Here is a 16,012-nt window from a genome sequence, read left to right on the forward strand (position 1 = left end):
GGCACTGGTGAGACATTTTCTGCCCCCGGGAGACACTTGGCACACACAGTGTTTCCCCACAGAAAGCAGTGTGAGAAAGAGCCCCCACCAGGGAAGCATGGCACTCTCCCATAGAAGCCCTCCATGCAGCAGGCTATGAAGCACTCGCCAGCAGGCCTTTGTGGCTGCAGAGACTGCAGCTCCTCTGGAGGCTCTGGGTCACATTGCATGCCCCTTTGGGCAAATGAGGCTTGTGGGATGAGGTCCTTGCCAAGAATGGCAAGCAGAATGCTCCTTTCGATGAGACGCATGTGTGGTGAGAGAGGCTTGGCAGCAGAGAAGAAGCAAGAGGGGCAGCCAGGGATGGCATTTGCATGCAGCTTGGAGGCCCCAGATCGCCTGCTGCGCAACCAGGGAATGCCGGCTATGCCCATCAGGTCCCATTCACAAGTGGGCACTAAGCTTCAGGACCTGCCCATCTCCTGCCATGAAACCACACTCAGGCCACACCCTGAGTCCTGCCAAGGGTGACCTTTGCTCCCTGGGTTGGCTGAATGGCACGAGTGTGTTAGGGGAGAGAAGGCCCTAGGAGGCCTTCAGGGAGTGGCCTCAGCATAGCAGTGCTCAGGAAAAGGGACTCTCCTTTCTGTAGGCTGCATGCACACTGGAGTTTCTGCTGGAGGCAGAAAGAGGTCAGCTAGGTGATCCATGGCTGAAGGTAAAGCAGAGTGTTTTTCAGTGGAATGATGGCATCATCTGCTGGCTGACAAGCATGGGAGGAGAAGCCTCGCTCAAATGAGTTCCTGAGGAACGTTCCAAGCAGGGGGCACTCTGGCTCCAGAAGCGAGAGAGTCCTGCTTAGGACCTCCTTCTGGCAACAGAGTGGATGCCACGGGCATGTGGGTGGGATGGTGCTCGGAAGCTGCAGGGGAGGTTTGAGGCACCCAATGCTCTGTGGTGAGAAATGCTGCTTGTTTGAGCATGCATGAAGTCCTCCAATGCTTTGGAGTGGGAAAGCTTTCCTTAGCAGAAGGCTTCCTGCCAAGTGCTGCAGGCCTTTCTGGATGGCTCAGCTGCAGCTTCCTTGCAGGCTGCTGGTCCAGGGGCACGTGTCCCCTGGTCCAGAGTGCTGTAGGAGGAATTCCTAGCTAGGGGAAAGCAAGCACGTGGTTTCCTTGGCTTCGACTGGCCTGTGCACACAGAGGCCTGCCAGCAGTGAAGACAGTGCAGGTAGCAAGGGGGTGTGGCAGGCAGCTACATGGTGGCAGGGGTCCCGCTTGAAAGTGGGGTTCTGAGTGTTTTGTCCTCAGGCCCCAATGGCCACGTGCACACACAGCCTCTGGACCTGCAGCTTCCGAGCAGTGCAAGTGACACACAGCCACACCCTGGGGTTTTCTTGAATGAAGTGTGCTCCATCGATGTGCTGCTGGCTGGCAGAGGCCGAGGCCAGCACAGGCTCTAGGGAGGCCTGGCTGAGCCTGGGATGGGTCCCGACCTAGCAGTGCCCAGGGCAAGCCTGGGACTGCAGGCCAGGCTGCAGGCTCATTCCAGGTTGGGCCTGCTGCAGAGAGCCTTCAGCTAGGACTTCCAGGTGCCATGCTCAGTGCAGTGGCTTTGGCCTCCAATCCACATGCCTCACTCGGGCCGCCCTGCCTGTCAGAACCACACTCCCTAAAAGTGTGTTCCTGAGGCAGTTGGACCGTTGGCGAAGTGGGGTTCTCCCAGCATGGGAGGTGTGCCTAGAACATTGTTCTGTGTACAAAGAGGATTCCCTGCTCGTCTGGCACTGGGGAGACAATTTCTACCCCCAGGAGACACTTGGCACACACAGTGTTTCCCCACAGAAAGCAGTGTGAGAAAGAGCCCCCACCAGGGCAGCATGGCACTCTCCCATAGAAGCCCTCCATGCAGCAGGCTATCATGAACTCGCCTGCAGGCCTTTGTGGCTGCAGAGACTGCAGCTCCTCTGGAGGCTCTGGGTCAAATTGCATGCCATTTTGGGCAAATGAGGCTTGTGGGATGAGGTCCTTGCCAAGAATGGCAAGCAGAATGCTCCTTTCGATGAGACGCATGTGTGGTGAGAGAGGCTTGGCAGCAGAGAAGAAGCAAGAGGGGCAGCCAGGGATGGCATTTGCATGCAGCTTGGAGGCCCCAGATCGCCTGCTGCGCAACCAGGGAATGCCGGCTATGCCCATCAGGTCCCATTCACAAGTGGGCACGAAGCTTCAGGACCTGCCCATCTCCTGCCATGAAACCACACTCAGGCCACACCCTAAGTCCTGCCAAGGGTGACCTTTGCTCCCTGGGTTGGCTGAATGGCACGAGTGTGTTAGGGGAGAGGAGGCCCTAGGAGGCCTTCAGGGAGTGGCCTCAGCATAGCAGTGCTCAGGAAAAGGCACTCTCCTTTCTGTAGGCTGCATGCACACTGGAGTTTCTGCTGGAGGCAGAAAGAGGTCAGCTAGGTGATCCATGGCTGAAGGTAAAGCAGAGTGTTTTTCAGTGGAATGATGGCATCATCTGCTGGCTGACAAGCATGGGAGGAGAAGCCTCGCTCAAATGAGTTCCTGAGGAACGTTCCAAGCAGGGGGCACTCTGGCTCCAGAAGCGAGAGAGTCCTGCTTAGGACCTCCTTCTGGCAACAGAGTGGATGCCACGGGCATGTGGGTGGGATGGTGCTCGGAAGCCGCAGGGGAGGTTTGAGGCACCCAATGCTCGGTGGTGACAAATGCTGCTTGTTTGAGCATGCATGAAGTCCTCCAAGGCTTTGGAGTGGGAAAGCTTTCCTTAGCAGAAGGCTTCCTGCCAAGTGCTGCAGGCCTTTCTGGATGGCTCAGCTGCAGCTTCCTTGCAGGCTGCTGGTCCAGGGGCACGTGTCCCCTGGTCCAGAGTGCTGTAGGAGGAATTCCTAGCTAGGGGAAAGCAAGCACATTGTTTCCTTGGCTTCGACTGGCCTGTGCACACAGAGGCCTGCCAGCAGTGAAGACAGTGCAGGTAGCAAGGGGGTGTGGCAGGCAGCTACATGGTGGCAGGGGTCCCGCTTGAAAGTGGGGTTCTGAGTGTTTTGTCCTCAGGCCCCAATGGCCACGTGCACACACAGCCTCTGGACCTGCAGCTTCCGAGCAGTGCAAGTGACACACAGCCACACCCTGGGGTTTTCTTGAATGAAGTGTGCTCCATCGATGTGCTGCTGGCTGGCAGAGGCCGAGGCCAGCACAGGCTCTAGGGAGGCCTGGCTGAGCCTGGGATGGGTCCCGACCTAGCAGTGCCCAGGGCAAGCCTGGGACTGCAGGCCAGGCTGCAGGCTCATTCCAGGTTGGGCCTGCTGCAGAGAGCCTTCAGCTAGGACTTCCAGGTGCCATGCTCAGTGCAGTGGCTTTGGCCTCCAATCCACATGCCTCACTCGGGCCGCCCTGCCTGTCAGAACCACACTCCCTAAAAGTGTGTTCCTGAGGCAGTTGGACCGTTGGCGAAGTGGGGTTCTCCCAGCATGGGAGGTGTGCCTAGAACATTGTTCTGTGTACAAAGAGGATTCCCTGCTCGTCTGGCACTGGGGAGACAATTTCTACCCCCAGGAGACACTTGGCACACACAGTGTTTCCCCACAGAAAGCAGTGTGAGAAAGAGCCCCCACCAGGGCAGCATGGCACTCTCCCATAGAAGCCCTCCATGCAGCAGGCTATCATGAACTCGCCTGCAGGCCTTTGTGGCTGCAGAGACTGCAGCTCCTCTGGAGGCTCTGGGTCAAATTGCATGCCATTTTGGGCAAATGAGGCTTGTGGGATGAGGTCCTTGCCAAGAATGGCAAGCAGAATGCTCCTTTCGATGAGACGCATGTGTGGTGAGAGAGGCTTGGCAGCAGAGAAGAAGCAAGAGGGGCAGCCAGGGATGGCATTTGCATGCAGCTTGGAGGCCCCAGATCGCCTGCTGCGCAACCAGGGAATGCCGGCTATGCCCATCAGGTCCCATTCACAAGTGGGCACGAAGCTTCAGGACCTGCCCATCTCCTGCCATGAAACCACACTCAGGCCACACCCTAAGTCCTGCCAAGGGTGACCTTTGCTCCCTGGGTTGGCTGAATGGCACGAGTGTGTTAGGGGAGAGGAGGCCCTAGGAGGCCTTCAGGGAGTGGCCTCAGCATAGCAGTGCTCAGGAAAAGGCACTCTCCTTTCTGTAGGCTGCATGCACACTGGAGTTTCTGCTGGAGGCAGAAAGAGGTCAGCTAGGTGATCCATGGCTGAAGGTAAAGCAGAGTGTTTTTCAGTGGAATGATGGCATCATCTGCTGGCTGACAAGCATGGGAGGAGAAGCCTCGCTCAAATGAGTTCCTGAGGAACGTTCCAAGCAGGGGGCACTCTGGCTCCAGAAGCGAGAGAGTCCTGCTTAGGACCTCCTTCTGGCAACAGAGTGGATGCCACGGGCATGTGGGTGGGATGGTGCTCGGAAGCCGCAGGGGAGGTTTGAGGCACCCAATGCTCGGTGGTGACAAATGCTGCTTGTTTGAGCATGCATGAAGTCCTCCAAGGCTTTGGAGTGGGAAAGCTTTCCTTAGCAGAAGGCTTCCTGCCAAGTGCTGCAGGCCTTTCTGGATGGCTCAGCTGCAGCTTCCTTGCAGGCTGCTGGTCCAGGGGCACGTGTCCCCTGGTCCAGAGTGCTGTAGGAGGAATTCCTAGCTAGGGGAAAGCAAGCACATTGTTTCCTTGGCTTCGACTGGCCTGTGCACACAGAGGCCTGCCAGCAGTGAAGACAGTGCAGGTAGCAAGGGGGTGTGGCAGGCAGCTACATGGTGGCAGGGGTCCCGCTTGAAAGTGGGGTTCTGAGTGTTTTGTCCTCAGGCCCCAATGGCCACATGCACACACAGCCTCTGGACCTGCAGCTTCCGAGCAGAGCAAGTGACACACAGCTACACGCTGGGGTCTTCTTGAATGAAGTGTGCTCCATAGATGTGCTGCTGGCTGGCAGAGGCCGAGGCCAGCACAGGACCTAAGGAGGCCTGGCTGAGTCTGGGATGGGTCCCGACCTAGCAGTGCCCAGGGCAACCCTGGGACTGCAGGCCAGGCTGCAGGCTCATTCCAGGTTGGGCCTGCTGCAGAGAGCCTTCAGCTAGGACTTCCAGGTGCCATGCTCAGTGCAGTGCCTTTGGCCTGCAATCCACATGCCTCACTCGGGCCGCCCTGCCTGTCAGAACCACACTCCCTAAAAGTGTGTTCCTGAGGCTGTTGGACCGTTGGGGAAGTGGGGATCTCCCAGCATGGGAGGTGTGCCTAGAACATTGCTCTGTGTACAAAGAGGATTCCCTGCTCCTCTGGCACTGGTGAGACATTTTCTGCCCCCGGGAGACACTTGGCACACACAGTGTTTCCCCACAGAAAGCAGTGTGAGAAAGAGCCCCCACCAGGGAAGCATGGCACTCTCCCATAGAAGCCCTCCATGCAGCAGGCTATGAAGCACTCGCCAGCAGGCCTTTGTGGCTGCAGAGACTGCAGCTCCTCTGGAGGCTCTGGGTCACATTGCATGCCCCTTTGGGCAAATGAGGCTTGTGGGATGAGGTCCTTGCCAAGAATGGCAAGCAGAATGCTCCTTTCGATGAGACGCATGTGTGGTGAGAGAGGCTTGGCAGCAGAGAAGAAGCAAGAGGGGCAGCCAGGGATGGCATTTGCATGCAGCTTGGAGGCCCCAGATCGCCTGCTGCGCAACCAGGGAATGCCGGCTATGCCCATCAGGTCCCATTCACAAGTGGGCACTAAGCTTCAGGACCTGCCCATCTCCTGCCATGAAACCACACTCAGGCCACACCCTGAGTCCTGCCAAGGGTGACCTTTGCTCCCTGGGTTGGCTGAATGGCACGAGTGTGTTAGGGGAGAGAAGGCCCTAGGAGGCCTTCAGGGAGTGGCCTCAGCATAGCAGTGCTCAGGAAAAGGGACTCTCCTTTCTGTAGGCTGCATGCACACTGGAGTTTCTGCTGGAGGCAGAAAGAGGTCAGCTAGGTGATCCATGGCTGAAGGTAAAGCAGAGTGTTTTTCAGTGGAATGATGGCATCATCTGCTGGCTGACAAGCATGGGAGGAGAAGCCTCGCTCAAATGAGTTCCTGAGGAACGTTCCAAGCAGGGGGCACTCTGGCTCCAGAAGCGAGAGAGTCCTGCTTAGGACCTCCTTCTGGCAACAGAGTGGATGCCACGGGCATGTGGGTGGGATGGTGCTCGGAAGCTGCAGGGGAGGTTTGAGGCACCCAATGCTCTGTGGTGAGAAATGCTGCTTGTTTGAGCATGCATGAAGTCCTCCAATGCTTTGGAGTGGGAAAGCTTTCCTTAGCAGAAGGCTTCCTGCCAAGTGCTGCAGGCCTTTCTGGATGGCTCAGCTGCAGCTTCCTTGCAGGCTGCTGGTCCAGGGGCACGTGTCCCCTGGTCCAGAGTGCTGTAGGAGGAATTCCTAGCTAGGGGAAAGCAAGCACGTGGTTTCCTTGGCTTCGACTGGCCTGTGCACACAGAGGCCTGCCAGCAGTGAAGACAGTGCAGGTAGCAAGGGGGTGTGGCAGGCAGCTACATGGTGGCAGGGGTCCCGCTTGAAAGTGGGGTTCTGAGTGTTTTGTCCTCAGGCCCCAATGGCCACGTGCACACACAGCCTCTGGACCTGCAGCTTCCGAGCAGTGCAAGTGACACACAGCCACACCCTGGGGTTTTCTTGAATGAAGTGTGCTCCATCGATGTGCTGCTGGCTGGCAGAGGCCGAGGCCAGCACAGGCTCTAGGGAGGCCTGGCTGAGCCTGGGATGGGTCCCGACCTAGCAGTGCCCAGGGCAAGCCTGGGACTGCAGGCCAGGCTGCAGGCTCATTCCAGGTTGGGCCTGCTGCAGAGAGCCTTCAGCTAGGACTTCCAGGTGCCATGCTCAGTGCAGTGGCTTTGGCCTCCAATCCACATGCCTCACTCGGGCCGCCCTGCCTGTCAGAACCACACTCCCTAAAAGTGTGTTCCTGAGGCAGTTGGACCGTTGGCGAAGTGGGGTTCTCCCAGCATGGGAGGTGTGCCTAGAACATTGTTCTGTGTACAAAGAGGATTCCCTGCTCGTCTGGCACTGGGGAGACAATTTCTACCCCCAGGAGACACTTGGCACACACAGTGTTTCCCCACAGAAAGCAGTGTGAGAAAGAGCCCCCACCAGGGCAGCATGGCACTCTCCCATAGAAGCCCTCCATGCAGCAGGCTATCATGAACTCGCCTGCAGGCCTTTGTGGCTGCAGAGACTGCAGCTCCTCTGGAGGCTCTGGGTCAAATTGCATGCCATTTTGGGCAAATGAGGCTTGTGGGATGAGGTCCTTGCCAAGAATGGCAAGCAGAATGCTCCTTTCGATGAGACGCATGTGTGGTGAGAGAGGCTTGGCAGCAGAGAAGAAGCAAGAGGGGCAGCCAGGGATGGCATTTGCATGCAGCTTGGAGGCCCCAGATCGCCTGCTGCGCAACCAGGGAATGCCGGCTATGCCCATCAGGTCCCATTCACAAGTGGGCACGAAGCTTCAGGACCTGCCCATCTCCTGCCATGAAACCACACTCAGGCCACACCCTAAGTCCTGCCAAGGGTGACCTTTGCTCCCTGGGTTGGCTGAATGGCACGAGTGTGTTAGGGGAGAGGAGGCCCTAGGAGGCCTTCAGGGAGTGGCCTCAGCATAGCAGTGCTCAGGAAAAGGCACTCTCCTTTCTGTAGGCTGCATGCACACTGGAGTTTCTGCTGGAGGCAGAAAGAGGTCAGCTAGGTGATCCATGGCTGAAGGTAAAGCAGAGTGTTTTTCAGTGGAATGATGGCATCATCTGCTGGCTGACAAGCATGGGAGGAGAAGCCTCGCTCAAATGAGTTCCTGAGGAACGTTCCAAGCAGGGGGCACTCTGGCTCCAGAAGCGAGAGAGTCCTGCTTAGGACCTCCTTCTGGCAACAGAGTGGATGCCACGGGCATGTGGGTGGGATGGTGCTCGGAAGCCGCAGGGGAGGTTTGAGGCACCCAATGCTCGGTGGTGACAAATGCTGCTTGTTTGAGCATGCATGAAGTCCTCCAAGGCTTTGGAGTGGGAAAGCTTTCCTTAGCAGAAGGCTTCCTGCCAAGTGCTGCAGGCCTTTCTGGATGGCTCAGCTGCAGCTTCCTTGCAGGCTGCTGGTCCAGGGGCACGTGTCCCCTGGTCCAGAGTGCTGTAGGAGGAATTCCTAGCTAGGGGAAAGCAAGCACATTGTTTCCTTGGCTTCGACTGGCCTGTGCACACAGAGGCCTGCCAGCAGTGAAGACAGTGCAGGTAGCAAGGGGGTGTGGCAGGCAGCTACATGGTGGCAGGGGTCCCGCTTGAAAGTGGGGTTCTGAGTGTTTTGTCCTCAGGCCCCAATGGCCACGTGCACACACAGCCTCTGGACCTGCAGCTTCCGAGCAGTGCAAGTGACACACAGCCACACCCTGGGGTTTTCTTGAATGAAGTGTGCTCCATCGATGTGCTGCTGGCTGGCAGAGGCCGAGGCCAGCACAGGCTCTAGGGAGGCCTGGCTGAGCCTGGGATGGGTCCCGACCTAGCAGTGCCCAGGGCAAGCCTGGGACTGCAGGCCAGGCTGCAGGCTCATTCCAGGTTGGGCCTGCTGCAGAGAGCCTTCAGCTAGGACTTCCAGGTGCCATGCTCAGTGCAGTGGCTTTGGCCTCCAATCCACATGCCTCACTCGGGCCGCCCTGCCTGTCAGAACCACACTCCCTAAAAGTGTGTTCCTGAGGCAGTTGGACCGTTGGCGAAGTGGGGTTCTCCCAGCATGGGAGGTGTGCCTAGAACATTGTTCTGTGTACAAAGAGGATTCCCTGCTCGTCTGGCACTGGGGAGACAATTTCTACCCCCAGGAGACACTTGGCACACACAGTGTTTCCCCACAGAAAGCAGTGTGAGAAAGAGCCCCCACCAGGGCAGCATGGCACTCTCCCATAGAAGCCCTCCATGCAGCAGGCTATCATGAACTCGCCTGCAGGCCTTTGTGGCTGCAGAGACTGCAGCTCCTCTGGAGGCTCTGGGTCAAATTGCATGCCATTTTGGGCAAATGAGGCTTGTGGGATGAGGTCCTTGCCAAGAATGGCAAGCAGAATGCTCCTTTCGATGAGACGCATGTGTGGTGAGAGAGGCTTGGCAGCAGAGAAGAAGCAAGAGGGGCAGCCAGGGATGGCATTTGCATGCAGCTTGGAGGCCCCAGATCGCCTGCTGCGCAACCAGGGAATGCCGGCTATGCCCATCAGGTCCCATTCACAAGTGGGCACGAAGCTTCAGGACCTGCCCATCTCCTGCCATGAAACCACACTCAGGCCACACCCTAAGTCCTGCCAAGGGTGACCTTTGCTCCCTGGGTTGGCTGAATGGCACGAGTGTGTTAGGGGAGAGGAGGCCCTAGGAGGCCTTCAGGGAGTGGCCTCAGCATAGCAGTGCTCAGGAAAAGGCACTCTCCTTTCTGTAGGCTGCATGCACACTGGAGTTTCTGCTGGAGGCAGAAAGAGGTCAGCTAGGTGATCCATGGCTGAAGGTAAAGCAGAGTGTTTTTCAGTGGAATGATGGCATCATCTGCTGGCTGACAAGCATGGGAGGAGAAGCCTCGCTCAAATGAGTTCCTGAGGAACGTTCCAAGCAGGGGGCACTCTGGCTCCAGAAGCGAGAGAGTCCTGCTTAGGACCTCCTTCTGGCAACAGAGTGGATGCCACGGGCATGTGGGTGGGATGGTGCTCGGAAGCCGCAGGGGAGGTTTGAGGCACCCAATGCTCGGTGGTGACAAATGCTGCTTGTTTGAGCATGCATGAAGTCCTCCAAGGCTTTGGAGTGGGAAAGCTTTCCTTAGCAGAAGGCTTCCTGCCAAGTGCTGCAGGCCTTTCTGGATGGCTCAGCTGCAGCTTCCTTGCAGGCTGCTGGTCCAGGGGCACGTGTCCCCTGGTCCAGAGTGCTGTAGGAGGAATTCCTAGCTAGGGGAAAGCAAGCACATTGTTTCCTTGGCTTCGACTGGCCTGTGCACACAGAGGCCTGCCAGCAGTGAAGACAGTGCAGGTAGCAAGGGGGTGTGGCAGGCAGCTACATGGTGGCAGGGGTCCCGCTTGAAAGTGGGGTTCTGAGTGTTTTGTCCTCAGGCCCCAATGGCCACATGCACACACAGCCTCTGGACCTGCAGCTTCCGAGCAGAGCAAGTGACACACAGCTACACGCTGGGGTCTTCTTGAATGAAGTGTGCTCCATAGATGTGCTGCTGGCTGGCAGAGGCCGAGGCCAGCACAGGACCTAAGGAGGCCTGGCTGAGTCTGGGATGGGTCCCGACCTAGCAGTGCCCAGGGCAAGCCTGGGACTGCAGGCCAGGCTGCAGGCTCATTCCAGGTTGGGCCTGCTGCAGAGAGCCTTCAGCTAGGACTTCCAGGTGCCATGCTCAGTGCAGTGCCTTTGGCCTGCAATCCACATGCCTCACTCGGGCCGCCCTGCCTGTCAGAACCACACTCCCTAAAAGTGTGTTCCTGAGGCTGTTGGACCGTTGGGGAAGTGGGGATCTCCCAGCATGGGAGGTGTGCCTAGAACATTGCTCTGTGTACAAAGAGGATTCCCTGTTCCTCTGGCACTGGTGAGACATTTTCTGCCCCCGGGAGACACTTGGCACACACAGTGTTTCCCCACAGAAAGCAGTGTGAGAAAGAGCCCCCACCAGGGAAGCATGGCACTCTCCCATAGAAGCCCTCCATGCAGCAGGCTATGAATCACTCGCCAGCAGGCCTTTGTGGCTGCAGAGACTGCAGCTCCTCTGGAGGCTCTGGGTCAAATTGCATGCCCCTTTGGGCAAATGAGGCTTGTGGGATGAGGTCCTTGCCAAGAATGGCAAGCAGAATGCTCCTTTCGATGAGACGCATGTGTGGTGAGAGAGGCTTGGCAGCAGAGAAGAAGCAAGAGGGGCAGCCAGGGATGGCATTTGCATGCAGCTTGGAGGCCCCAGATCGCCTGCTGCGCAACCAGGGAATGCCGGCTATGCCCATCAGGTCCCATTCACAAGTGGGCACTAAGCTTCAGGACCTGCCCATCTCCTGCCATGAAACCACACTCAGGCCACACCCTGAGTCCTGCCAAGGGTGACCTTTGCTCCCTGGGTTGGCTGAATGGCACGAGTGTGTTAGGGGAGAGAAGGCCCTAGGAGGCCTTCAGGGAGTGGCCTCAGCATAGCAGTGCTCAGGAAAAGGCAGTCTCCTTTCTGTAGGCTGCATGCACACTGGAGTTTCTGCTGGAGGCAGAAAGAGGTCAGCTAGGTGATCCATGGCTGAAGGTAAAGCAGAGTGTTTTTCAGTGGAATGATGGCATCATCTGCTGGCTGACAAGCATGGGAGGAGAAGCCTCGCTCAAATGAGTTCCTGAGGAACGTTCCAAGCAGGGGGCACTCTGGCTCCAGAAGCGAGAGAGTCCTGCTTAGGACCTCCTTCTGGCAACAGAGTGGATGCCACGGGCATGTGGTTGGGATGGTGCTCGGAAGCCGCAGGGGAGGTTTGAGGCACCCAATGCTCTGTGGTGACAAATGCTGCTTGTTTGAGCATGCATGAAGTCCTCCAAGGCTTTGGAGTGGGAAAACTGTGCTTAGCAGAAGGCTTCCTGCCAAGTGCTGCAGGCCTTTCTGGATGGCTAAGCTGCAGCTTCCTTGCAGGCTGCTGGTCCGGGGACATGTGTCCCCTGGTCCAGAGTGCTGTAGGAGGAATTCCTAACTAGGGGAAAGCAAGCAAGTGGTTTCCTTGGCTTCGACTGGCCTGTGCACACAGAGGCCTGCCAGCAGTGAAGACAGTGCAGGTAGCAAGGGGGTGTGGCAGGCAGCTACATGGTGGCAGGGGTCCCGCTTGAAAGTGGGGTTCTGAGTGTTTTGTCCTCAGGCCCCAATGGCCACGTGCACACACAGCCTCTGGAGCTGCAGCTTCCGAGCAGTGCAAGTGACACACAGCCGCACCCTGGGGTTTTCTTGAATGAAGTGTGCTCCATCGATGTGCTGCTGGCTGGCAGAGGCCGAGGCCAGCACAGGCTCTAGGGAGGCCTGGCTGAGCCTGGGATGGGTCCCGACCTAGCAGTGCCCAGGGCAAGCCTGGGACTGCAGGCCAGGCTGCAGGCTCATTCCAGGTTGGGCCTGCTGCAGAGAGCCTTCAGCTAGGACTTCCAGGTGCCATGCTCAGTGCAGTGGCTTTGGCCTGCAATCCACATGCCTCACTCGGGCCGCCCTGCCTGTCAGAACCACACTCCCTAAAAGTGTGTTCCTGAGGCAGTTGGACCGTTGGCGAAGTGGGGATCTCTCAGCATGGGAGGTGTGCGTAGAACATTGCTCTGTGTACAAAGAGGATTCCCTACTCCTCTGGCACTGGGGAGACATTTTCTGCCCCCAGGAGACACTTGGCACACACAGTGTTTCCCCACAGAAAGCAGTGTGAGAAAGAGCCCCCACCAGGGAAGCATGGCACTCTCCCATAGAAGCCCTCCATGCAGCAGGCTATCATGAACTCGCCTGCAGGCCTTTGTGGCTGCAGAGACTGCAGCTCCTCTGGAGGCTCTGGGTCACATTGCATGCCCCTTTGGGCAAATGAGGCTTGTGGGATGAGGTCCTTGCCAAGAATGGCAAGCAGAATGCTCCTTTCGATGAGACGCATGTGTGGTGAGAGAGGCTTGGCAGCAGAGAAGAAGCAAGAGGGGCAGCCAGGGATGGCATTTGCATGCAGCTTGGAGGCCCCAGATCGCCTGCTGCGCAACCAGGGAATGCCGGCTATGCCCATCAGGTCCCATTCACAAGTGGGCACTAAGCTTCAGGACCTGCCCATCTCCTGCCATGAAACCACACTCAGGCCACACCCTGAGTCCTGCCAAGGGTGACCTTTGCTCCCTGGGTTGGCTGAATGGCACGAGTGTGTTAGGGGAGAGAAGGCCCTAGGAGGCCTTCAGGGAGTGGCCTCAGCATAGCAGTGCTCAGGAAAAGGCAGTCTCCTTTCTGTAGGCTGCATGCACACTGGAGTTTCTGCTGGAGGCAGAAAGAGGTCAGCTAGGTGATCCATGGCTGAAGGTAAAGCAGAGTGTTTTTCAGTGGAATGATGGCATCATCTGCTGGCTGACAAGCATGGGAGGAGAAGCCTCGCTCAAATGAGTTCCTGAGGAACGTTCCAAGCAGGGGGCACTCTGGCTCCAGAAGCGAGAGAGTCCTGCTTAGGACCTCCTTCTGGCAACAGAGTGGATGCCACGGGCATGTGGGTGGGATGGTGCTCGGAAGCTGCAGGGGAGGTTTGAGGCACCCAATGCTCTGTGGTGAGAAATGCTGCTTGTTTGAGCATGCATGAAGTCCTCCAAGGCTTTGGAGTGGGAAAGCTTTCCTTAGCAGAAGGCTTCCTGCCAAGTGCTGCAGGCCTTTCTGGATGGCTCAGCTGCAGCTTCCTTGCAGGCTGCTGGTCCAGGGGCACGTGTCCCCTGGTCCAGAGTGCTGTAGGAGGAATTCCTAGCTAGGGGAAAGCAAGCACGTGGTTTCCTTGGCTTCGACTGGCCTGTGCACACAGAGGCCTGCCAGCAGTGAAGACAGTGCAGGTAGCAAGGGGGTGTGGCAGGCAGCTACATGGTGGCAGGGGTCCCGCTTGAAAGTGGGGTTCTGAGTGTTTTGTCCTCAGGCCCCAATGGCCACGTGCACACACAGCCTCTGGACCTGCAGCTTCCGAGCAGTGCAAGTGACACACAGCCACACCCTGGGGTTTTCTTGAATGAAGTGTGCTCCATCGAGGTGCTGCTGGCTGGCAGAGGCCGAGGCCAGCACAGGCTCTAGGGAGGCCTGGCTGAGCCTGGGATGGGTCCCGACCTAGCAGTGCCCAGGGCAAGCCTGGGACTGCAGGACAGGCTGCAGGCTCATTCCAGGTTGGGCCTGCTGCAGAGAGCCTTCAGCTAGGACTTCCAGGTGCCATGCTCAGTGCAGTGGCTTTGGCCTCCAATCCACATGCCTCACTCGGGCCGCCCTGCCTGTCAGAACCACACTCCCTAAAAGTGTGTTCCTGAGGCAGTTGGACCGTTGGCGAAGTGGGGATCTCCCAGCATGGGAGGTGTGCCTAGAACATTGCTCTGTGTACAAAGAGGATTCCCTGCTCCTCTGGCACTGGGGAGACAATTTCTACCCCCAGGAGACACTTGGCACACACAGTGTTTCCCCACAGAAAGCAGTGTGAGAAAGAGCCCCCACCAGGGCAGCATGGCACTCTCCCATAGAAGCCCTCCATGCAGCAGGCTATGAATAACTCGCCAGCAGGCCTTTGTGGCTGCAGAGACTGCAGCTCCTCTGGAGGCTCTGGGTCAAATTGCATGTCCCTTTGGGCAAATGAGGCTTGTGGGATGAGGTCCTTGCCAAGAATGGCAAGCAGAATGCTCCTTTCGATGAGACGCATGTGTGGTGAGAGAGGCTTGGCAGCAGAGAAGAAGCAAGAGGGGCAGCCAGGGATGGCATTTGCATGCAGCTTGGAGGCCCCAGATCGCCTGCTGCGCAACCAGGGAATGCCAGCTATGCCCATCAGGTCCCATTCACAAGTGGGCACTAAGCTTCAGGACCTGCCCATCTCCTGCCATGAAACCACACACAGGCCACTCCCTGAGGCCTGCCAAGGGTGATCTTTGCTCCCTGGGTTGGCTGAATGGCACGAGTGTGTTAGGGGAGAGAAGGCTCTAGGAGGCCTTCAGGGAGTGGCCTCAGCATAGCAGTGCTCAGGAAAAGGCACTCTCCTTTCTGTAGGCTGCATGCACACTGGAGTTTCTTCTGGAGGCAGAAAGAGGTCAGCTAGGTGATCCATGGCTGAAGGTAAAGCAGAGTGTTTTTCAGTGGAATGATGGCATCATCTGCTGGCTGACAAGCATGGGAGGAGAAGCCTCGCTCAAATGAGTTCCTGAGGAACGTTCCAAGCAGGGGGCACTCTGGCTCCAGAAGCGAGAGAGTCCTGCTTAGGACCTCCTTCTGGCAACAGAGTGGATGCCACGGGCATGTGGGAGGGATGGTGCTTGGAAGCCGCAGGGGAGGTTTGAGGCACCCAGTGCTTGGTGGTGACAAATTCTGCTTGTTTGAGCATGCATGAAGTCCTCCAAGGCTTTGGAGTGGGAAAGCTTTCCTTAGCAGAAGGCTTCCTGCCAAGTGCTGCAGGCCTTTCTGGATGGCTCAGCTGCAGCTTCCTTGCAGGCTGCTGGTCCAGGGGCACGTGTCCCCTGGTCCAGAGTGCTGTAGGAGGAATTCCTAGCTAGGGGAAAGCAAGCACGTGGTTTCCTTGGCTTCGACTGGCCTGTGCACACAGAGGCCTGCCAGCAGTGAAGACAGTGCAGGTAGCAAGGGGGTGTGGCAGGCAGCTACATGGTGGCAGGGGTCCCGCTTGAAAGTGGGGTTCTGAGTGTTTTGTCCTCAGGCCCCAATGGCCACGTGCACACACAGCCTCTGGACCTGCAGCTTCCGAGCAGTGCAAGTGACACACAGCCACACCCTGGGGTTTTCTTGAATGAAGTGTGCTCCATCGAGGTGCTGCTGGCTGGCAGAGGCCGAGGCCAGCACAGGCTCTAGGGAGGCCTGGCTGAGCCTGGGATGGGTCCCGACCTAGCAGTGCCCAGGGCAAGCCTGGGACTGCAGGCCAGGCTGCAGGCTCATTCCAGGTTGGGCCTGCTGCAGAGAGCCTTCAGCTAGGACTTCCAGGTGCCATGCTCAGTGCAGTGGCTTTGGCCTCCAATCCACATGCCTCACTCGGGCCGCCCTGCCTGTCAGAACCACACTCCCTAAAAGTGTGTTCCTGAGGCAGTTGGACCGTTGGCGAAGTGGGGATCTCCCAGCATGGGAGGTGTGCCTAGAACATTGCTCTGTGTACAAAGAGGATTCCCTGCTCGTCTGGCACTGGGGAGACAATTTCTACCCCCAGGAGACACTTGGCACACACAGTGTTTCCCCACAGAAAGCAGTGTGAGAAAGAGCCCCCACCAGGGCAGCATGGCACTCTCCAATAGAAGCCCTCCATGCAGCAGGCTATCATGAACTCGCCTGCAGGCCTTTGTG

This window comes from Hippopotamus amphibius, chromosome 5 (genome assembly GCF_030028045.1).
Source record: "Hippopotamus amphibius kiboko isolate mHipAmp2 chromosome 5, mHipAmp2.hap2, whole genome shotgun sequence".
Classification (NCBI taxonomy): domain Eukaryota; kingdom Metazoa; phylum Chordata; class Mammalia; order Artiodactyla; family Hippopotamidae; genus Hippopotamus; species Hippopotamus amphibius.